Source organism: Macaca fascicularis, chromosome 1 (genome assembly GCF_037993035.2).
Source record: "Macaca fascicularis isolate 582-1 chromosome 1, T2T-MFA8v1.1".
NCBI lineage: Eukaryota > Metazoa > Chordata > Mammalia > Primates > Cercopithecidae > Macaca > Macaca fascicularis.
The window spans coordinates 222301089-222324768 of record NC_088375.1 but is presented as its reverse complement, the minus strand read 5'-3'; the positions used below and the strand labels follow the sequence as shown (position 1 = coordinate 222324768).

Genomic DNA, 23680 nt, shown 5'->3' with positions numbered 1-23680 from the left:
TCTGAAATGCAGCGGACACCACCATCCTAATTAGCTTTCTGCTTTGTGGCTTCCACTCCCTCAGGCTTACATTTCAGCACCATGTGTCCATCTGCTTTTCAGCTTCTAAAATATTGTTGACACCTTCTCTTTATCCTTTTGGATTCGTGCCATTTGTATCCCTTTACTTTCCCTTTAGAGGGGTCTCTGGACTAGGTCTGTCATGTTTAATCAGAAGTCCTATAATTTAGACTTTTCACTAATTTGTGTTTCCTTTCTTGGTGTTCTTTCCCCTTTGTCTCCAACTAGTGGCTCTGAATTAGTGTGGTTTTATGAAACCCATATCCATTCAGCCATGGTTCTATGTATTGTCTCATTTACTCTATGTATTATGTTATTTGCACAGCATCTGCTCACGCAGTCTGTGGCTCTTCTTTCCCTGAAAGATTGAGAATACATCTGGTGAGAAGCCGTTGCCAGTCACAGCCCCTGCTTTGAGTCTGGTATTGGTCTTTAATCTCTCATTCTGTGTGTTGTAAAGGAACAGGTTGTGGAAGGCTCTTGTCAGATCCCAGGAACATGAAAGAAATAGTACACCCTACGGTAGTAACATGGCCCTGTCACCACCCCTCATTGAACCATAAAAGCTATTCAGAGGGGCCAGCAGCTGGGGAGCGACTGTACTTAGATCCTGGGTGCTGATGGGTGTTTTGTAGTTTCTAAGGGAAGTTGCTGAAAGTTTTCTTATCTTGACACTCCAAGGGCAAGAGGTCTTTCTTCAAAGAGAAGTGCTTGTTTCAGAAAAAGATGTGGAAAGGACATAAAATCACAGGTTCTTCCCCAGTTCTGAAAAAGAAATAGGAAGGGGCAACGTGGCAGTCAGCGTGAAAAGAAACCACGCATTTGCAGGAAGCAAGAAGGGGCTCTGCGGCACTGTTTGCTTCCCGCATCTGCAGTGCGAGGGTAAACAGGCCTGCTGGGGAGTCGGATGGCCCTGGGTTTGAGTCATTGGGCCGCTGCTTGGCTGTGACCTGGAACAAGTTTTTCCCCTCTTAATCTCTCTGAGATGAGATTCCTTTGAGTCACATGCCTACCTCGGTGGGTGGTTACATGGATTAAATTATATCATGTATATAAAGCACTCAGCCTGGCATGTGGCATGCAGGTAGGGTTCAAGAAATGGTGTTGGTGTGAATATTCTCCCCTGAATTTGGAATGTTGTGTGAAGGTGAAACCGGGATTGTGTCTTAAATTCAACCCTGTCCCCGAATTCTTGCTGACCACCTGCTAGATTGCGAGGACTAGGAGTTCATGTGCTTGGCTGGGCTTTTGTCCTTCCCATTCTCTTTCTTCACACAAAATGAACAGTTAAACTCAGTGCTCCAAACCTGGTTGAGTTGCTGGGTGGAGGGACTCTCCTGGGCTCTGAGCCTTTATGTGTGGGAACCACACTGGAAAAGGTGTGCAGAGGCCATGAACTTGCTCTGAACCCACTTGTGAAGAGCAGGTGACCCCAAACTATTGTTAGTGTCTGCTGTAAATGATATGCCTCTGGGTTCGAGCAGAGTTCAGCCAAAAGCCCCACATGACATGGAAATCTGTCCTGGAGCCAGGTTTGTCGGGTAAAAGTTATGTAGCGAATGTCTCCAAACATTGGCATCTGTTGTCTGCCGAGACTAGGACAACCGAGAATGATGGCGTGCTTGAGGAAATTAGGATGGGGCATGCGACCCTGTAACAGCTGATAAACTGTTTCAGGCCACCGTGGCTCATCCAGCTCTTTTGATAAACAGCTTTAAAAGCATTACGTGGTTTGGAAAGCATTCTTCAAAAATGGTTATATTTTCCAGACGCATGACAGTTCCCTGTTCAGTATTATTCAAGGGGTTTAAATTGTCGAATCAGATTCCTTTTCAGTGGGGCTCTTGAAGCTGTCGAGGGCTGATCCGTCCGTCTCTCTGGCTCCCGCCAGGACAATCTCAAAACAGTATTATTATGTAGGTCGGGGTCCCCTAGGTCTGTAAAAAAAAAAAAAGTTCAGGGCTAAGTGTTTAAGAGGAAAAACGATTTCTTTCGTTTCTAGCTAAGTGTGATGGGCCCTTTCAAACACTGCTTTCATCATGCACCTCTTATTTCACGATTTCTGCATAATGAAAATACAAGATCGATAACTGTGGATTATCGTAATGCCTTGAGCTTTTGAAAATCAACATTCTCTAGATTATAAATGTTCCCTTTGTAACTCATTTCAAACTTCATCCTCCCATCTGTCCTAATTCCCAAAATTTAACTGTTGCCTTTTGAGCCTCCTACGAAATTCTGGGTATCCTTTAGGCAAGGAGGTAGCTCTTGGGGGAATAGCATTCAGGCCAGGCAATTCATTTGTGACTTGGGCTCTCCTTAGAACATATGATAAGTACAACACACTGTAGTGACAGAGTTTTTAAAAACTCTATTAAAGCCTAATATACTAAAGCAGATTTTCTTTTTTTAAAGTTTAGAGAGATTCGTGGGATTTTATTCTTTTTCCCAAAAGGCAGTGGTGGAGCTGACAGAGTAGCATGGAGCCTTGTCCTGATGTATTGTGCGGAAGTGGCAGCAGTTCACATTCATTCACTCTGTCAGCAAAGATCAGTTCCTTCTTGACTCAACTCTCTGTGATCAAAATAAGCTATTGGATGTTCCCTTTGGGTACTGGAAGCAGCTTGGCCCCTTGGCAAGAGAAACAGGATTGCAAATCATGAGAGCAGAGCCCTGACTCCAGCCCTGACGCTACTGTGCTTCATGACCTTGTGCAGACAGCTTTATATCCCCACCTCTGGTCATTCTCCCCCGTACAAAGGGGGAGAGGGTCATCCTTGCCCTGGCCATGTCTGCATGGTTGAGGTGAATAACTAGTTGTGTAACTTCCTGGAGGAGTGACACAGAGGAAGCTCCCTTCCTAGGGCTAGCTTTGCCATCAGGGAGGAAGCTGGATATTAGAGTGAAGAAAAAGCCCATGCAGAATATATGGCAGCCTGATAATGTATTCTAAAAGTAAAAAAGCACTAGGTTAGTCTGCAGCTGTAGTGTACCTAAAGTATTCTTCAGCAGGTTGTGGCCCTAGTCTAATCCCCAGCTGGACTTAGCACCATTTAAGTTAGTTACATCTCATCCCCCCAAGGGATTGGGTCTGTAGCCAATTTGGCCTTGTCACCACTTCAGCCCTCCCTCTGATTTCACCTCTGGGAAAACTACAAAGTGGCCCCAGACATACATAGCAGGCTTGATCACTTGGGTGGAGTGTGTCAGGACAGCATACATCAAATAAAATGTCCAGGGAACCTGTTGTAAATCAACCACTTCCCGCATGCTCAGTCATCGTGGAGGCACTTGAATGTTCAGTTTCTTTTAGCTGATGGCCAAGAAATCAATGTTTAAAAAAAACCCAAAAACCTTGACAGAGGCATTTTGTACAAGAATGGTGTGTGGGTGTGAAAAAGTAAATTCCAAAACATATTTCCTTTTAGTTCCCAAACCCATATTAGATGAGTACTTCTTAGCCTTGGCCACAGTGCTAGAGTAAATAGCAGTGTCACGTAGCTCGTGGAACAGGCAAACCACAGAATGTACAGAAGAGAAGCGTGCACACCAGTGAGTCTGCTATGGCAGCTCTCTTTGTCCTGGTTTCTACATCTCATTTGTAAGCAACTTGTGTTTCTGCATTTTCAGAGTTTGGCCAATTTATCTACTTAGAATTGCATGTTCCCGGAATATTGTCATAAAAGTGATCCTGAGATAGAAAAAGTCCACAGGAAGCAGGGGCATTGAGTTTATAAGTTCTCAAAGTCTGTCTTGGCCCATAATAAAGTCTCATTCTCAGGGGTAGGTCCAGCTTTCCAAATTTTATTGTATCAGAGACTCTTGATGCATCTGGGCTCATGATGGGCCAAAGTAGGCCTTCAGGAGTCCTCGTGTTACACACTCAGTGCCTGGTGGAGACTGGATTCGTTTATGTGTATTAATGTAACCTGCGTGATCACGTGAGGGCAAGTGCTTTGTAGATTGTCCCGGGAGATGTGAGATATTAGGACTAAAGGCTTAATTAAACCCTGAACATGTATATGAATAACTGGAGACAGATTGACTGGATTACACATTTTTCTTGAAAATTTCCTAAATTAGCCTACCTCTTTCTTGCCTCTTATTTCCCAGCTTAAGTGGTTCTCTATAACACTATATTTTAAACAAACCAGAAGAAATAGTATACAAAAGCATAGACAAGAGGGATATCACAAGAGATGGTTTTCTGTGATCCATGGCACCTCCCCCTACCCCACCCCCACCACCTAAAGGGGCTTTAAATTAAGATTTGGAATGGCAAATTCACTTACCAGCTCCAAACACGGTACACAAGGAAACCTGGTGAGGAAAATGCAAGAAAATATTCGCGGTTTCTATTCAGAAATGCATGGCTTACTTTGAATGAGGAAGCGTGACTTTTCATCTTCAGATAGAACCAGGGTCTGATTTGAAGTAGACCACTGGCCTCACCAGACCCCATCAAAGAAGTCTGCTTCCACCCCGAGGTAGAAGGTGCCAGTGGGCATGTAGTTGCTAGTATGGGATTTCTGTTTTGATTTTTAACAAGCTTGGGCCCAACTCTTAGTATTGTATCAAGATGGGTGAAGACAAAACTGGCCAGGAAAACACGTATCAAGTCAGCAATGGCTCACCCCTCAGAGGCCATTTTTCCCGCGTGCTCCTCTTATACCTTCGGTTTGTTTTTGGTTTTGGATTCTTTATGTTCCTCCTACTCTTTCTTTCTCTGTTTTGCTTGGGCCTTCCTTAGAAGAGCTCTGGTAATCATTTCAGACTTCCAAAATTCAACCCAGTAGCCTCATGTTACAGGTGGACCCACTGATATACAACAGCTCGATGTGACAAACCGTAGACTCAGTTAATCACTTGGAGAGCCTGGATTCACCTCCAGGATGACCTGCCTTTCCAGCCCTCCAGTGGCGTCCTCTGTAATGAGCTGTAAATGTGCCACTCTAGAACATTCCAGGAAAGCCCTCCTCTTGGGCTAAACTCTAAAGCTAAATGAAGTCCTGCTCATGTGGGCTGCTTGTTTAACACTTTGGAAGCTAATCAGAGTATTAATGAGAGCACATGGATAGATTCGGCAGGTCTAATGCTTGGGACTGTCTCCTCTGATTCCATAAGACTAAATCCCCTATAAACACTTCCCTCCCATGCACACACACGTTCATATACAGTAGTCACATGTCCCTCCTTTATAGCCAAAGACCAAAAAATAAGTTTCTTTTTTTTTTTCTGTATTAAAAATGAGACCGGCTAGTAGCCAGGGTTGGCATTCCCATCTCCTGTGGAACCTGGGAGGACTAGCAGACAGCTATAGAAATCTGTCTCCTTTTAGTGTGGTTGTATTAAGGGCAAACTTGCCTCCCATCGCACCCCAGAAAATCCAGGAGTTCCAGTGGGGGTGCACTGTAGGAGGACTCAGCAGCTGTTTTATGGAAGGTTCGTCAGGGATCAGCCTGAAGATTTTGCTTTTGTGAGAACAAAGTGAAATGTGACATTCAGGAGCAACTCGGGGCCTATATATAGGGGCCCAGGGCCTGCTGGGATGGGGTTTTACACTTGGGCTGTCCTTTTGCCCTTCCCCTGAACTCCTTTCACTTCAGTCATGAGCAAACAGTCAGTGCCTGAACTAACAACCCTGCAGTCCTCCGAAGCACGGCTGGCTTACAGTACCCAACAAAGGGAGGGAGTGCCGCGTGGGCCGGCGCAGGCCGAGGAATGCGGCTTCAGGGTTCTGCTCCATAAATTTAACCAGCACGACGAAAAGGAGATAATATGAGCCTTCGTGATGATCTGAAAGGGGGAGGTTCTGTGTCCCATTGATTGCGGTCTGGCCCAGTGCCAGGCCCAAGCCTGACCGACAGTTGAACCATATCGTTAAGGCGTGTAATACAGCTCGAGTCTTGTACTGCCGCCAATGAGTGCATATCCACAGGGCAAAAGTTTATAAAGAGTCGAGGCTGTCCTGTTTAACCCTCTCACACTGCATGTAATAGACCCAGCTGCCATTCAGAACTTGCCCATCTGAGGTCATAAAGGAAAGCCTGCACGTCTCTTTTCTTCAAACAGCTTTTCAGGACTGGGGACAGGAAGAAACGCTGTCTAGAGAAGGTCAAGGCACGGTGATGTTTCTCTCTGGAGAAGCAACGCAGTCTGCCTCCCTCCCCCCGGCCAGAAACGGGACACCCTAGTGCTTTCTTCAGAGTAGCTCTCTGTTTGCAGTATAATGTTGCTGGAGGAAACGGGGCTGACACCACAGGAAACCTGCCCGTCTCCAAGGAGGCCGCATCGGTGGCAGAGGTGGGTCAGATGCCGGCCGTGGAGCGCTCTTGTCAAGCTGGGGATGATACCGTTTTCCTTCCCCACCACCTCGAAAGCTGTTAATAGCCTTGCTTTCTGGCCTCCCACAGCTAAGCCCAGGTGCTCAAACAGAGTAGGTGGAAAGCTGCCCCACGGAGTGGCCTGTGAGCTCAGAGTTCTCACTGTCCGAGGCCGGTGGCCCCGTGGATACTCTGTGCCTTCAATAGGGAGGGCATGTGGAAATAGGCACGCTGTCATAGCAAGGCCTGGAGTGGCCTGGGTTCTTACAGTGGGCACTGCATTGAGGAAATGGGCAGACAGACAAGGATTTAGCATAAGTGTAGTCAGAAAGAAAGAGCTGCCTGTGTTCAAAGGACAAGAGGAAGAAAGTGGGTGAAGGGGTAGTTTAGTCCTGTCCATCAGCCAGTCACGTTCTTTGGCCAAACTCGGGACCTGCATCTGCTTTGTCCATGGTGTCCAGGAAGACATCTGTGTCTGTCACTTCCAGATTGCTGCTTGTCTGCAATGGACAGCGCCTCTTAGGTGGACACCTGCTTGGGATGACAGTGCTGCAGAAATGGATCCAAAACATTGACTAGCTTGCACAGTATCACTGTCATTAGTATTCAGTCCTCACACCCACCCTATGAGGTGGGTGCTGTACTTTCCCCATTGTACAGATGGGAAAGTTGAGGTACACAGGGGATACGTAACTTGTCTGAGATCTCAAAGGTAGTGAGGAAGGGAACCAGAATGTGGACCCTGGCCGGCTGAACACACAGTACACGCTCCTAATGTCTCTGCTGCTTCTGGGCCATCTCTCGTTCCCTGATGTCAAAAGACCTATGATTTCAATCCAAGGCATCTGACCAAGTGTTGGGTCTACTTCCTTTTGATTCTTGGACATGAAGGGTAGGAGTTGAATATCTGCCTATAGCCAAGAAGATTTGTACAAAGACCCTCGTTCACTTGGAGGGGAGGTGCTATAAAATTTGGATCCCACAATGTGAACGAAGGGTATGTATCAAATTCCCTCAGCCCACTGGCTTAACACGGAGACAGTGTGAGGGATATACTGTAGCTGGAAAGTTTGGAAGGGCTCACGGTCAAGGGCTTCCTTGGGCCAAACAGCCGTGGGCCTGAGCATGAAGAGACCCTGGCCTTTCAGTGCCAGTGCCTGGAGAAGCAGGTCACTAAGCTTTGTGCCCAGGAGCTGTGCTGTCCCCGGTCCACCCCTGTCTACCCCATTCCATTCCCTAAGTGATGAACTACTGCAGCCTTCCAAGTTCACAGTGTGCCAGTTTGTCGCAAAATAGCAGTGACACTTCTCTGCTCCATCCCATCTTTGCTCTACCATGCAGCCAAGACCATCTTCACCGGGAGGAACCTGGGAACTCCAGCTGGTACACAGTACAGGAAGCCTCCGCAGTAGACTGTCCCAGGGGCATGTGTGCAATTTGTCATAGCCGTCTGCTTTTGGAGGCCTGGGAGAACTTCTGTTTATTTGGGTGCCACGGATCCTGGACAAAAGCTTTCTAGAGGTAGGAGAAGAGACTGAAGGGCTGGCCAACCCAGAGATGGTTGGATTGTGTTACGCTTCCATGGTCAAAGTGCTTTAAAAGCCTAGAAATTGGCTCTGGTAGTGAGTCCCAGGATGGAGCTAACTTACGATCTGGATTCCATTACATGATTGCTGATCCTGAAGTTTAGCCAACATTGGTACTGGTGACTTTAAATGGAGTACCTGTTTGAGGGTTTTCCTCATCACGTATTTAAGGTTAAATTGTATTTAAAAATTCTGCTGCTCTTTTGAAATTTTCTGGTTCTGTTTAGCAGTACCTGAAAATGCCATGAGGCAGCCAGATGATTGACTAACTGGGATTTATGGAAATTCTTATCTGCAGAAATCTCAAGACAAAGAGGGCGCTAACTAGAAGGTTCCCAGTGCTTTATGTAACATGCAGAAGGAAGTCTGGTCTCAGCTTCTTGGATCTGAGCAATCCTTTGGAAAGGGAGCGATGAAGAGCAGTAACTGAAGACTCATTTCCTGCCTTCTGTGTGACTCACTCTCCTTTGTCAACTTCAAGTTTGCCCCACGCCTGCTTGCTTCTCTCCACCCCAAGGAACTTGGTCTTTGGAAGACACAGGCGCCTGTCCTCTCTGTCTACCTTTTGCCCCCAGGTCCAGAGGGAGAAATAAACCCTCAGTTGGAGGAAAGTCTAGAGCACAGGCTTTGTGTTGGTGGGAGAAGCATGGTAGGAAGTGGTGCTGTTGCCTCTTCACTGGCTGACTCCTGGCTGCACCTGCTTTTCCCAGAGGCACAGTGAAGCCCAGGCAGGGGCCCAGGGCCTGCTGCTGACTCCTGCTTGCAAGTCCACATCCCAGTACCTAACGGGGCCGAGTAGGAAAGGCACATAGTGGAGTGTGAGCCGTGGCTGTCACCAGATGGGTCTTTCCCCACCATGCCCAACCCCTCTGCCGACCTGAAAGGGTCTAACCTCTTTCCCCACTAGCTTCCAACAAGTTCTAACACATTTTATATACATTGATTTCCAGGCTTGTAGAGGCAAGCCCCACAGTCCAGGAGTTCAAATGGATTCAGTCTTGTTGGTTCTTGTTTCCTAGAAGGACAAGTGCTCTGAAGGTTTGGTGTCAACTCTGACCCAAGGGGTATATCTGATTTTTATGAAGGCACAGAAATGCACCTGAGGTGACCCCAGGTCCTTCTCTTTTATTTTTTGATTTCCCACCACCTGGATCATTAATTCTGCTTTCAAGGGGGATGGGGAAAGGAGAACATTTCAAAGCAAAGTTGATTTGGTCTCTGAACAAGCCTGTCTTCTAGGCTGTAGTTCACCCTGATGAGAATCAGAAAGGACAGTCTGTAAACCCCTTCACTCTAGTGGCTCTGCAGCTGGGGAGCCTCAAAACCAGTTCCAGATGTTCTCTCTCCCTGTATTGGCCGGAAGGGAATTTCGGGCAAGCAAGAAGGCAGAGGGCTTTCGCTTTTGCCCATTCATTGAGTGCCCCTATCTGCAAACTGTGTCTTGCTTCATGGCACTTTAGGGAGAGTGCTGAGCGCCTGGGTCCCTTTGGGACCAGCCAGCACTTCCTGCTCTGCAGTTAGAGCATGCTGCTCCAAGCCAGCTCGTTACTACAAGCAAGAGAAGCCCGCCCTCCTGCTGGTCAGGGTCAGAAAGCAAGACCGTGCTGGAGAAGTAAGTCAGGCAGGCTAGGAAGGAGACCTGCAGATGACCCTTGGGTTAACAAAGCAACATTCACAGCCCTGTTCACCACCAGCTAGGATAGTACAGGGCTTTGCCTCCCAATCTTGGGAGAAGAGGCATAGATGGTAATGGTCAGCTCATGGCCCTTTACTCTTGAGAAACTCCACCCAGCCTCCCCTTATCCAGAAGAAAGCCATTCCTGACTGAGCCTGGCCATTCTGATGCCTTCTTTCCTAGTCTGCACCCAGCCTGTGCTGTATGCGGTATATGATGATAGAAATTTGCACTCTTCATGCTTTGATTTTAAATGCATCTTCGACATTTTGGTGTTTGTGCCTGAATGCTCTCTGAATCATCGTTTTTAAAAATTTTGATTGTGTGAGTTAAAAAATGTACAAACGTAAACTTCTGAAAATACAATATATGAGCTCTTGGAGTGTATGGACACTGCTCCAGAGACCTTGCATGAATTATCTCTTTAATCCTTACAAAAAGAATGTGATGAGTACTATTATTCCCACTTCAAAGAAAATAAAAAGGACTTACTCTTCCTGGGCGTTGACAAGCACTAAGAGATTCATAATGGTAACCCCACCAGATATCTCTATGGGTACATATGTGTATGTACACTAATGTGTACGTATATATGATTTGACATGATGAATGGGAGTACATATGTTGATGTCCAACATCAACATATGATGGATGCTCTAGAACATCTTTCCATTCCAAAAATCGTTTTTAACATTTACATAATATTATAATACAAATATTTCAAAAGGTACTTAACTAGTCCCCTATTGATGGATGTTTTTAATTTTTTACTATTATAAGCATCCTCTACATATATCCCATCTTACTTGTGTAATTCGCTCCTTAGGCTAAAATCCTAAAAATATGATTGCTAGATTTAAGGGTGTGTATATTTTCTGCTTTGAAACACATTGCAAATTGCCTTCTAGGGAGTTGAAACGATTTGTCCTCCCACCCACAGTGTGTGAGAGGACTGACTCCTCCAGCCGTGTACCAGCTCTGGCTATTCATTCATTCAGAATTCAGTCAAGAATTTTATGAAGTGGCTGCAGTGTGCCAGATACTGTACTCAGAACCAGGCATTGTTACTCTTTTAAGTCTTTGCCAATCTGAAAGAGTGAGTATCTGTGTTACTACTTGAATTTCTTTGAGAATTAGAAGCGTTGAAACATCTTTTCATATTTCAGTTGGCCATTTGGATTTTGCTGCTTTTGTGAATTACATTGCATATTCTTTGCTTCAATCCTTTTTAAACCCATTAAGGTCAGCGTTTGTCTTTTTAGTGTGTGTTTTTTAAAAATTCTTATCCAGTGTTGGTCTAACCCTTCCAACAGTTGTCATTTAGCCAGTTTGTCATCCATTTAAGTACATATCTTTCTTCCAGATATTGACAGAGTTTATATCAGTCTCTTGGTGAATTCCATTCCTGTAAGTTAGAATCTGCATAATGACTTTATAATTAAAGACCATCACTGTGCCTACAGTTCTTTAGAAATTGCTTTAGCATTAAGAATGAGGCTTCAGCTGGGCGCGGTGGCTCACACCTGTAATCCTAGCACTTTGGAAGGCCAAGGCGAGTGGATCACGAGGTCAGGAGTTCAAGACCAGCCTGACCAACATGGTGAAACCCCATCTCCATTAAAAATGCAAAAATTAGCTGGACGTAGTGGTACACATCTGTAATCCCAGCTACTCAGGAGGCTGAGGCAAGAGAATCACTTGAACCTGGGATGCAGAGGTTGCAGTGAGCCGAGATCACACCAGTGCACTCCAGCCTGGGTGATAGAGCGAGACTCCGTCTCAAAAAAGAAAAAAAAATGAGGCTTCAGCCAGATGTTTTTGGATTATATGTGGTGTGGCCTATTAAATGGCTTTTATTTTTGTTTCCTCCTATTTCTTAGTATTTCTTTCCACCGGTTCCTGTTGTAAAACGTGACCAATTGGTACTGATGCCGTACATCCTTGTATTAGTAAAAATCCTGCTGTGCCTTGAGGCAGGGCTCTGCTTGGACCAGGCCTTCCCAGGAAGCCCGTCCTGCCCTCTGTAGCATATAGTGCCAGACCTCCCCAGCACTCCCACTTACCTTCACTCTTTCATTGTTGATACATGGGCTAGGTTTCCTACAGAGTCATTTCAAGGATGTAGATCTTATCCTCCCAATTGGATTGTGAGTTTATTGTTATTGCCTTTTTTGGTATTCCTCAAGGATGTCCAGAATGCCTCACATAGTGATGGACTCAGAATATGTATTAAAGAGATTTTCATCAAAATCACACCATTCAGTAAGTTGACCAAGTACATGAAGAGTCAGAAAGACCCAAGGTCTAGTTTGGCTTTGCCAGGCATAGCTTCCTCATCCATAAAATGAAATACTAGTAAGATACTTCCTCATATGAATGTTGGGAGGCTTGGGGTGTCCAGTACACAGTCAGAACTCGAGTCAGTGCTGCTGTAGAGACATAGCGTGGACCTTGGTGGCCCAGCAGTCTCAGTCCTGGTTTCTTCTGACCTAAGATTGATGGGAAAGTACAGATGAAAGAGCTGGTTGAGGAGGTGTTGGTAACACAGAGTTTTTTACAGAGTATCCTCGGAGGGTTACATGCTGCTTTTTGCTGAATCTGAATCTTCTTTTTTTTCTAATATGGAGCTTCATAATCATTCAGGGACTCAGTGTGATGCCACAAGTTTAGAACTTGCCAATTCCTCTCTTATGTTCTGCCAATTTTTAAAAAATGGGAATATGAGTGCATGCGCACGTGTACACACATGTGTGTGTGTGTGCATCTTTGTGTACGTAAAATGCTTGAGATAAAAAAAGGTGGATCAAATTTTGTCTGGCATGACATAGCAACTCTCACCTCTAGTATCTTCTAAAAGTTTAATCACACGGACTTGAACTGGTTTACTTCAATTCTATTTTTATTTTCGTAGTCATTTAAATGTATGGGGAGCCAGCTCTTTCAAATGAGACATTTGTCATTAAAACATGTTATTTAGTTTAACCGCGTGGGCCCAGCTTCAGCAACATTGAGGACTGTGAGGAGGGTTCTGAGCAGCTGTTCTCTCCTGACCTGACCGCAGCAGTGACCCACCAGCTTGCAATGCACGCAAACTGAAACAGGCAGGGTGGCCAGCCCAGGGTTGTCTGCCCGGTGGTCTTGGCATCTCTACCTTAGGATACCAGCTCCTGGCCTTCCTTGCCTGCATTGGGTGGCCCTTGGACCTGCCGTGTCATACAGCACAAGAGCCCTTCTGGCCCGCATCACCCTGTGTACTGATTAGGCAGGAATCAGCAAATCCATTGAGTGCATGTTTAATGTGACACAGATGTGGGACATACTGCAGATCTTTCTGCTTACAAATTTTCAGCTTTTTGCATTTCATCAGTGTTGCTTATTATTTACAGAATGTAACTTGAGACATCAGAACAGATTGTAATTTTTAAAAAGGTTGTGGGGGGTGGGGGTGGGGCCGCAGGGGATCTGGGAGAAAAAATCCAGTAGTGTGGAATGTTGTTTGCTGTCCAGACCAAACAAACCAGTTTGCCAAGGGTTGATGGACTATGACAGTCAGTCCAATTCATGTTAACACTGGCGGCACTTCATTAAAAGGCAGCTTGACCTTCTTATCACCAAATAAAGAAGAATCTTTTGTTACCAGGTTGACCATCGCAGCACCAGGCAGAAATGTACCCCTTGTAGAGGCACTGAAGGGCAGCACGGAGCTGCCAGCTCATGTCCTGCCTCCTTCCTGTTCACAGAGAAAGGACGCCGTTGAACCCAGTCCCCACTCAGACATGTGGATGTTCTTGCCTCGTGCCTGCTGTGGCTTTACATCCAGGCGCTGTGGCAAGAGGCGGAAGAAACCTCTTCCTTTGCCTAAAAATCCAGGATACTCTTGAGGGCATCAGAATGATGGGCCAGGCCAGTTTGACAGAAGGTCAAGGAGAAGGTGCCATCTCTTGCTTCTAGAGGGGCACATCTAGCTAGAGGTGGCCCTGGCTTCTGAGAACGCTCAGCCGTAGGTTACCTTGAAGGGCAAACAGTAAAAGGCACCAGCTGGCCGGGAGGAAGATGAAGAGGAGTGCGTGATTGGTTGCTTCTTTCCTGTATCTAGTTCTAAAGAACCTAAAACTTGGGTCCGAAATAATGAGAGCCATATTGTAAAAATCCTTTGAAGAGAGTTCTCCTGGGGAATGTGAGCTAGTGCGGTGACCTGATCCCTTGGTCAGACGGTTCTGAGCTGTTTAAGTGCTGAGTGTCAACTGTCTACAGGGAGCCGGGCCCTTGAGGAGCGGCCAGGGTTCCAAGCCCCACTGTTCTTTTCCTTCCTGGAAAAGTGCAGACGGTGCACGTTCCCCTGAGGCCACCAGGCAGCTCTACAGTTGCCCTCTGGGTGAACGTGACCCAGGTCAGTAACTCTCTAGTGTCCCCCCCACCCCCAGGCTGGAATGATCAGCATTCCTCTACTCCAGGGGTTCTTGAGTTCTTGAGTTGTTACCAACGCCCTGCCTTTCTCTGGCTCAGACTCGGAGGAGGAGGTCCACTGCGCGCTGCCGCTTCTTCACCCCCTGGGCTTTGGAAGCAGCAGCTCTGGCTCCCCTGCACCCAGTTCTCAGTCTTGTGGTCCTGGCCTGCTTCTTTATCACATATGTCTTGAGCACCCTCTCAGCACGTGGCACTGTTCTGAGTGCTGAGGCGCAACCATGCTTAGAAGAGACAAGAATCCCTGGTTCCGCGTGGCTTCCCTCAACACCTCCGTTTCCAGGCCGTGGCTTGGGTTCAGAAGAATCCCCCTCCCTAGAAGAGATGAGTGGCCGGAAGGAGAGCATGTCACTGGCTTCCCTGAGACCCTCCCGAGAGCCTCAGTTTCTCCCTCTACCACTTGAAGTCTTAACTGCAGGGCCTGAAACAGATTCTCTTTAAAAACCCATGAGTGTGGTGACTGGTTTTCATTCTTGTGAGTTGTTAATTTCCGTGTCCCTAACACTTTTTGAAGCAGCTGCTCCTGTGGCCGCTTTCTTTTCCTCCTCACCCTCCTCCATAGTCTCTGTTTGACAATAGAAGGAGATTTAAAACCTCCAGGCTGAGTGAACTGGCGGTCTTGAAAAAGCAAACAAATCGGGCTGGGCATGGTGGCTCACGCCTGTAATCCCAGCACTTTGGAAGGCCGAGGCGGGCAGATCACAAGGTCAGGAGTTCGAGACCAGCCTGGCCAATATGGTGAAACCCCGTCTCCACTAAAAATACAAAAAAATTAGCTGGGCATGGTGCTGCATACCTATAATCCTAGCTACTCAGGAGGCTGAGGCAGAATTGCTTGAACCCAGGAGGCGGAGGTTGCAGTGAGCCGAGATCGTACCACTGCACTCTAGCCTGGGCGACAGAGTGAGATTACATCTCAAAAAAAAAAAAAAAAAAAAGGCAAACAAATTGCAAAGCAGGTCCCCTCTGGGGGCTGGAGCATGCTCGTATCTGCTTGGCTTTGGTCATCCGAAGAGGCCCTGGGGAAGGGGCTTCAGGACTTCCCAGGGGAGAGGTGATAGGACACACGCTTCCCCCACTTCAGTCAAGGCAGCTTCATTGTCAGCGGTTGTACGTACTAAGATTGTGTTACAAACTTCATTTGCAGAAAGTGTTTTACCCCCTGAAATTTTTTTTTTTTTGAAAGCGCCTGCCGTTTTATTAATGGCACTTTTCTAAAACTTCATTAATTTCAATGCTAAGAATTTGGTAACTGATATAATTCATTGAGCTGCTAGTTTGATTTTGCTCTAGCTCTTTTTAAAAAGCTCTGTCAGGCAATAGGATATGGATGGGAGTGGGTCAGGTGAATAAACGCTTTAAGCAGTCATTTCTTTAGAAAACACCGCTGTAGCCAACATGTGATGTGCTCCTAATGAGTCATTCAGACAGACTCAGGAAAACTTGTCCCCCAGGGTGATCTGTCAAGATAAAATTTTCAATACTGCAGTTTTGCATTTTGGTGTTTTAAATGGACTTGACACCCAATAATTCTGAATAAAGGTAGGAAAGAGGGAGATGATTAAGTTTTACAAGTACCTACTATGTGCCAGGCAGTATGCTACACATTCTTCATATTTTATCTCAATATTATCAACCAAGTAGGTATTAAGTTCTCACCTATTGATGAGGAAACTGAGGCTAAGAACAGTCTAGTAACTTCTTCAGTGTCACCCAGCTAGTAAGTGACTGGGATTTCAGCCTGTGTTTGTCTTTTTTCAGTCTATGTTTGTTCCTTTATACTACCTTGTTCTTAAATTTCATCTCTTCTCTTAAAAGAGGTCAACTTTGGGAGAAGGTAGATAACATAAACATTAAAAGAAAGAGATTATGTAATCATTTACCAGAAATCAATCTGAAAATAGTGGGCTGGGCGCGGTGGCCCACACCTGCAATCCCAGCACTTTCTGAAGCTAAGGCAGGAAAATCATTTGAACCAAAAAAAAAGTAGTGAAAATATCTGGTTTATTAATGTAATCAGCTTGTTATTATTAGCATTTGTACTTAATAGCCACAAAATAAAGCTTACCAGAGATTGTGTATTTCAGTTCATGTGAAATATCTTGGGATTGGCATTAGAGGTGACAGGTTAGCAAGGAATTTGATAATGGCTTGAGAGAGTCCAATAAGTACTACACTCTCTGACTCAGAATGTTCTACTTAGAACACAAAGAAAGCTTACGTTTGTAAAGCGCCTTGTTCTTCCATGATGTTGAAAGTTGCAAACCACTTTATAGGTTGTCTACTATTTTGTAAAAGCAAAGCAAACCCAGAATGCATGCAAAAATTATGGCCTTTTAAGAAATCCAAGCCTTTTAGGCTCCATTCTTACTATAACATGATCTACTTTATTGGAATTCTTTATGAAGTAACTCTGCCCCTCCCCACCCAGCCATTAACAGGTACTCTCACCCCTGAGGCAGTTGACTAAGAAAAAAAAATCTGGAGTATTTTTGTCTTAGAGTTTAAATCCCAGTAGGCATATCTGTTGGCATTAGTCCTACCAGCTGTCACAGTTGCAGTGTCATGGAGTCCCCAAAACATGTGTTAAATTATGGGAAGCCTTGACCCCTATAAACAAGTCAGGTGTGAATCCCACTGATGGGAGAAAACCCAGCCCAGGAAATGTCGTCCCTGCTGCTGGATGTCAAATTGCTAAAAACTTAACAATATTAATATAATTTCCAATGATTTCTTGAATCAACATCTTTCTCACATTTTCAATGGCAGTAGTACAACATGGGATTTTCTGTGTGTTATACACGTATGACTTGAGAACCCTGGGGAGAGGTAAGTAGAATGTTAACGAGAAAGCAAAGGGGAAAGGAAAATACTTCAGTTTGAAGCTATGAGCCTCCCCCGTAGGAAAACTAAGTACAAGAGGTTGAATGTTGCACCCTAGCCCATCTTAGATCCCAGACACCTCAACTAGGGTTCCTCGTGTGCACCCATGGCACTGTAAATAACGCACTAAATAAAAAGAATAGGTAGCATTTTATCGAGTGCCTATTATGTACTTGGCTCTGTTCTAAGCACTGTACATGTATTATCTACTCCTCACAACAACCCATTATTACCCCCATTGTATAGATGAGAAAACCATCACTCCAGGAAGTCACATAATTTCCCTGTGGTTGCAGTTCCTACGGGGTAGAGCTGGGATTCAGACCCACTGGGCAGCCTGGCTCCAGAGCCGATCCTCTCAGCCATTATATTACGCTGCCTACTCCAGTGCTCCCTGTCTCTCCTAGTGCTCCCCTGCTATGTTCTCATTGCTGTAAGCTCCCTGGATACTTCCATCCCAGTCTTCCTCAGGGCCTAGTGCTGGCCTCTGCATATGATAGTTCGGGAAAGGTTGGTTGAATAGGGGACTGGAGGAGGCAGGCACAAACCATTTGCAGGGCTCTAAGTAGGCTCGTTTTTCTGGCTCCCCTAGTTTGGATCCTCAGTCAGTAATTCCATATAAGAACCAATCTCCACTAACATAAGGTTTCTTTCTGCCCAACCTATTTTCCATGTGTCCAAAATCCAAATCGTCCCAACCTATGGATTGAATACTATCTTTGAGTGGGTTCTAGAAGGTGTATTTCCATTTCTCTTGAAACTATGGGGAAGAATTTCTCATGTAAATAGAGCCAAACTTTAGAAATTTTCATCCTCTAGTAGAGTATTCTCAGATTACAATTTGCACTGAAAGGAGTAAAATCTGTTTATGAAGAAGAAATGCTTTTCCACTTTGTCTTTAGAAGTAGATGCATGTGGCCAAGAGGAGGGAGCTACAAGTCAGAGGTAGATGCAGCATATGGCATGGTGGGAGCTACAGGTCCAAGATAGATGCAGCCCACGGCATGGTGGGAGCTACAGGTCGGAGATAGATGCAGCCCATGGTGTGGTGGGAGCTACAGGTCCAAGATAGATGCAGCCCACGGCATGGTGGGAGCTACAGGTCTGAGATAGATGCAGCCCACGGCATGGTGGGAGCTACAGGTCTGAGATAGATGCAGCCCATGGTGTGGTGGGCTTCTTGGGCTTGCAGACATTGTACTGCTGTGGATACCAGAGGGTTTTTCACCAATTCATCTATTCCAGTGCAGACAGTACTATTTAGACAGACTGTGGGGTTTCTCTTAGAGAAATGACAAATGTTTGTTAGGCCATTTGGTCAAGAACCCTGGTATCTTGTAACTGTTATCAATGACCAGTATTGTAAGAGGTAGTCTGGATTGATCTACGTTCTCAGTCTAATTGTGCACACTCGAGCACAATATATATCAGTAAGATACTTGATTAAAACAAAAGCCCTGTACGCATACATAAAGTGAGTGCAAGCACAAACCCATCACGCAGCCCTTAAGGAAGATGGCAGCCATCAGTTGAATAAACATTCTATGATGCTAACTAATGTCACATGTGTGACATACACTTTCTACTCACTTACTGATTGTTTTTGAGCATCACTTGGTTGATAGACACCGGCCATGACAGACTTCTCAACCAAATTAAGCTGTGTAGGGGTATGTGTATGTGTGCACAGCGTCTGTCTTAACCGACAGAACTATGACATAGTTACTCATCGTATAAGCTATGAATAATTAATGCCTGGCTAACTGTTGACTCTCAGGCTGAAAGGCAAGATCAACCAAGTAGAATTGCCTGGATCTTCCTGTGTCACCTTATTTGGATTTACTGTTGATTTTTTTAAAAAAGACGTGACTTGTTACTACTCTGATCATTGGTTTTGGGCCTCCAGTGTATGTCAGATAGCAATGGCCAGATGCAGGCACACTCTGTATTGATTGCCCTCACTGGATGCATATCTGCAGTGTGTCAGCCACTGTATCCACAGCCCCTTCCCTGGGGGAAGAGTCCTCCATGCTGTACAGCAGACTCCCTGACATTTTCATGGAGTTCAAAGCTCAAGTTGGTTTGGTGCTGACATTCTGGATTAGCTGGTTGACTGGAAGGACTGCTTCTTTCTATACACTGTGAAATTTATAAACCGCAGCAGCTGAGGGCTTAACATGGCCGACAAGCTCCAGCTGGCAGCAATTAAATACACCACAGACCTTTGGCCAAACAAAGGTTTGTGGAGGCAGAGTTGCTGCATGTGCACTGAACAGACTCTTAGGTTGAGTCGGTTCATAAGAGATGCTGTCGACTTAGGAGAGGTGAGTGGGTGGCTTTTGGCCACCTCTTGTTCGGTGATCCATTGTCCCCAGAATTATGGTATCAAGACCCTGTCCAAGTAGCAGCAAAGGTGGTCAGAGGAAAGGAGCAAAGCCACCAGGGAGGCCGCAAGCCTGCCTAACAGTGGTGGACCAGAGTCATTTAGACGTTGGTTTGCTGCTCTAGCACCAATGGCAGGACCCACAGCTATTCCACTTTTTTTTTATTCATTCATTGGACACCACTATGCTGTAGGCTATAGGCTGAAAAGGAGAAGATGGGAATGAAAAAACAATAAGAAGCCATTTCATATCCATTCAAGCAGCAAAGATTCATGAGTCTAGACCAGTGCTATCCAAAATAAAATTTAAATTTCAAATTCAGTCCTTTAGTTACACTGGCCACATTTCACGTGCTCAGTAGCCGCATGTGTTGTAGCTGTGCATTGGACAGTGCAGTCCTAGAGAATACCAAGTGTTGGGGATAGATCACTAGGGCGTCTTAAATGCCTCATGGGCAGAAGTGTAAAAATGGTTCAGCCACTTCGAACACAGTTTGGATTATCTTGTTAAGTGAACATTTATATCTTGTGAGCCAGCAAATTCCCCCTAGATAGATTCTCAAAGTTCACCAGGATGAACACGTACAGGAATGTTCGTAATGGCATCATCTGTAATAGCAGAACCTGGAAAAAACCCATGTGCCATCAACAGGAAGATGGATATATCATGGGATAGTCATACAATGGAATATTAATAAAGCAGAGACATGGTGAATTAATCATAGCTACACACAAAAGAAGGCCTGAATCTTAGCAATGTGACAGTGACATCCTTTTCCAAAAGCCCAAAACTAAACCCATAGAACATAACAAGAATGTAATGGAGCATCCTTTGAAATGTGATAAGACTACATAAAAAAGAAAAGCACAGGAATGAGAAACACAGGATTCAGAAGGAAGTTCCTGCCTTAGGTAAAGGAGGAACAGGGATTTGGGGTGGCAGAAGACCAACTTGTGGTCCACGATGGAGCGATGGAGTTTTTTTTTTTTTTTTTGCTTTCACAGATGTTTATTTCAAATAAATAAAGAGAGCCTGATGATGAGAGTGGGCCTTGAACTGAGGATAATCATGAGCCTAGTCCTAAAGTCCAGTTAAAAAAAAAAGAACTGGCCGGGCACGGTGGCTCATGCCTGTAATGCCAGCCCTTTGGGAGGCCGAGGCGGGCGGATCACAAGGTCAGGAAATCGAGACCATCCTGGCTAACACGGTAAAACCCCATCTCTACTAAAAATACAAAATATTAGCCAGGCGTGGTGGCGGGCGCCTGTAGTCCCAGCTGCTGGGGAGGCTGAGGCAGGAGAATGACGTGAACCCGGGAGGCGGAGCTTGCAGTGAGCCAAGATCACACCACTGTACTCCAGCCTGGGCGGCAGAGCGAGACTCTGTCTCAAAAAAAAAAAAAAAAAAAAAAAGGACTAGAGTCCTTTCCCTCCAGGTGCTCATAGGCTTACTGGAACATACAGGAAAGTCACTTAAAAATGGACACACTGTCACCGGGCATGAACAAATGTAGGATTGCCGTTACATGGTCATACTAGTTTTAAAGGCCGGCTTGAATGTGCAAGTACCACATCAATAGATGAACAAAACAGCGTCGTCACACTGTGGCCTTTAAACTTTTTGCTGGCTTACGAGGTTTGAAAACAGTAGCTTACTGTTGGCTTTTTACATTATTTTGGTAATTCTGTAAGATTGGAGCTAAATTTGTTCATATGCAGTGACTGTAAATATTCTCCCCTACTCACAGCCTACCGACTTGGATCTGAGAAGGTAAAATTTTAGTTGAGTTTTGGAGCAGAAAGAAGAGTTTTTCAGATATTGACATTGATGAGGTGATAGGGGAGTGGGGAAAAATTCCTTTAATCCAGCTTGCTGCTTCTAGGAAGAGTATGCCTTCTGGAAGTCCTTGTAGTCATAAGACTGTAACAGAAGATGTTTCCTTTTAGGGTAAAATTGAACTCATCTGTCTTTCCTTCCATGTTGATGTGAAAAATTAGCCTTGAATGCCACAGTGAGCTCCCCTAGTCAGCAGTGTTGAGCACTGAATCCAGCCTTGCCCTTGATATCTGTTTGATCAAAAGGCAAGAACCCTGGAAATGGGAAGATAGTTTGTGGCCTGTTGTCAAGACAGTCAAGAAAAGAAACATAACAACAATAGTCAGTGTGTATCCTTAGGGGAGCCACTCTGCTTTTGTATTCTCTGATGTTTTGATGGGTTTGTAGTTTGCAGGTTAAAAAATAATGTATTGGGAATGGGGGTGAGGTTGGATCACTGAAACCTGGGGAAGACTCTGAGGGAGTCCACTGAGTCAGGAAATAACTGTTTACACTAGAAAGCTGTTTGATCCTGTGAGAAGATCAACAAGGTGAGCGCTTTTACTCCCATTCTCAATTATTCTGGAGCTGTCATGAGATGAAATTTTTAAGAGCTCGGGTCCAGAAACAAGCCGCCTTTCCTCGGCTTCTCTGGCTTCCTCAGATCCACCAGAGGCATTTAGGACTTCAGGTTTTCTCCTCTCTGGTAGCATGTTTTCCCTCAGCTTTGAGTACTAATGAAAATCCTGCTTCGTGTAAGGGAAAGGCCTGTCATCAGTGTCAGCTTCAGGACATTGCCGTCATGTCCCTTTCTGTGTTTTGATCAGTGGGGCAGACAGACACACCCTTGACCTTTCTGTCAGGAAGATGGGGTTCTAGCTGGTTCACGTTTTGCCTCAATGTTGATTTTGCTTTCAGTGCTCAAAATCCCTAGTCTTCAAACTCTCCACCAAAGCTTGCAGGTCGTCCTTCCTTTTTAGCTCAATTAATGGCCCTTATGCCATCTGCCAGCCACCAGGCACTCACTCGTTTATTCAGCTTATCCTGACTGCTGCTGTACCATAAACCATAAACCAGACACTGTTCTCCATCCCAGGAATGCAGTGAATGAAACAAATTCCCCCTCTCCTGGAGCCTCCAGTCCACATGGGAGCCAAGCAGTAAATAGCATGTTTATCCACCTGGCATGGAAAGCAAATGTGTTTTGAGCAGATGACTGACTTGATGTAACTTATCTGTTTTTTTTTTTTTTTTTTAGACAGAGTCTTGCTCTGTCACCCAGGCTGGAGTGCAGTGGCACGATCTCGGCTCACTGCAAGCTCCGCCTCCCAGGTTCATGCCATTCTCCTGCCTCAGCCTCCCAAGTAGCTGGGACTACAGGCGCCCACCACCACACCCAGCTAATTTTTTTGTATTTTTAGTAGAGACAGGGTTTCACCATGTTAGCCAGGATGGTCTTGATCTCCTGACCTCGTGATCCGCCCGCCTTGGCCTCCCAAAGTGCTGGGATTACAGGCGTGAGTCACCGCACCCGGCCAGTGTAACTTATTTTTTGAAAGGGCCATTCTCATTGCCATGAGGAGAGTGGACAAGGATGGAAGGGAAGAGAACAAGTTATGAGGCTACTATGATAATACATTACAAATCCAGGAATCATTTGTTAGTTATGATCGAGATGGTGAAATAGTCAGATTTGGGATATATATTGAATTTGAGCCTGTGCAGGCCTCCAGGTTGATTGGGGAAGATGTGTTGAGATGAGTCTGAATCAAACCTTACATTGAAAGTGATGAGGAAGCAGACCCTGCCATATTCCTCTCGGAGAGGCTTTGGGCTTCTACCATGTAGCCTGGCAGAGAGGTCAGCAGGACTGCCTTGGGGAAAGGATACTTTATTAGCCTGTATAGGCAGTGATTGGAATGGCAGCAGGTGTTTTGCTAGGCAAGGAGATAAGAACAGAGCTCTGCTACCTGGAGAGGCACGCCAGGCTCCTTCCCCTAAGCCCCCCGCCTGCAGAGGTTACCATCATCCTTTCGGCAGCAGTTGTCCAGCTTCTCTGCTTATGGGTTAGCGGCAGCCCCTATACTGCCCTCCCCACTTTCAATCGATAGTTGGGCTCTGAGTAGCCAACTGTAAGCCTGCGTCTTGAAGGAAGGATTGAGACTGGCAGGGTATGTGAGTGGGATCATTGAAACTTCTATACAGTCTCTTTCTGTTACCCTTAGAGAGTACAATTGATAGTACTGAAGGCATCCTTCTAACCGAACTTGTGTAAAATTATCACTAGATTTTTGTCTTTCCAGCACATATCAAACCTCACCAAGGTAGGGAGCTGTCCTTCAGAGGTCGTCACTCACAGCCTGTTGAACTGAGTGCTGACCTGGATTCGGGAGCACTTTTCAGTTACCCCAGCTGTGCACGGTCTATTGCATGGCCTGCGACAAGTTTCTAGGGTTGTTTCTGTCCATATTACCAACCTGACTTGCCCAC

At 45.5% G+C, this 23680-nt stretch overlaps 1 protein-coding gene and 2 long non-coding RNA genes across 8 annotated transcripts in view; 2 read left to right on the top strand and 1 right to left on the bottom strand.

Moving 5' to 3' along the window:
- Positions 1 to 23680, top strand: part of VPS13D (vacuolar protein sorting 13 homolog D) — a 284031-nt gene that overhangs the window by 244154 nt on the left and 16197 nt on the right. The gene's annotated exons all lie outside the window — the stretch shown is intronic.
- On the bottom strand, positions 1803 to 5559 carry LOC135967291 (uncharacterized). Its single transcript, XR_010581274.1, has 2 exons — positions 5425 to 5559; positions 1803 to 1997 (listed from the first exon to the last, which is right to left on the bottom strand). It is a non-coding gene; the product is annotated as an uncharacterized lncRNA (long non-coding RNA).
- On the top strand, positions 7725 to 10084 carry LOC135967292 (uncharacterized). The gene is made up of 2 exons (XR_010581275.2): positions 7725 to 7904; positions 8268 to 10084. It is a non-coding gene; the product is annotated as an uncharacterized lncRNA (long non-coding RNA).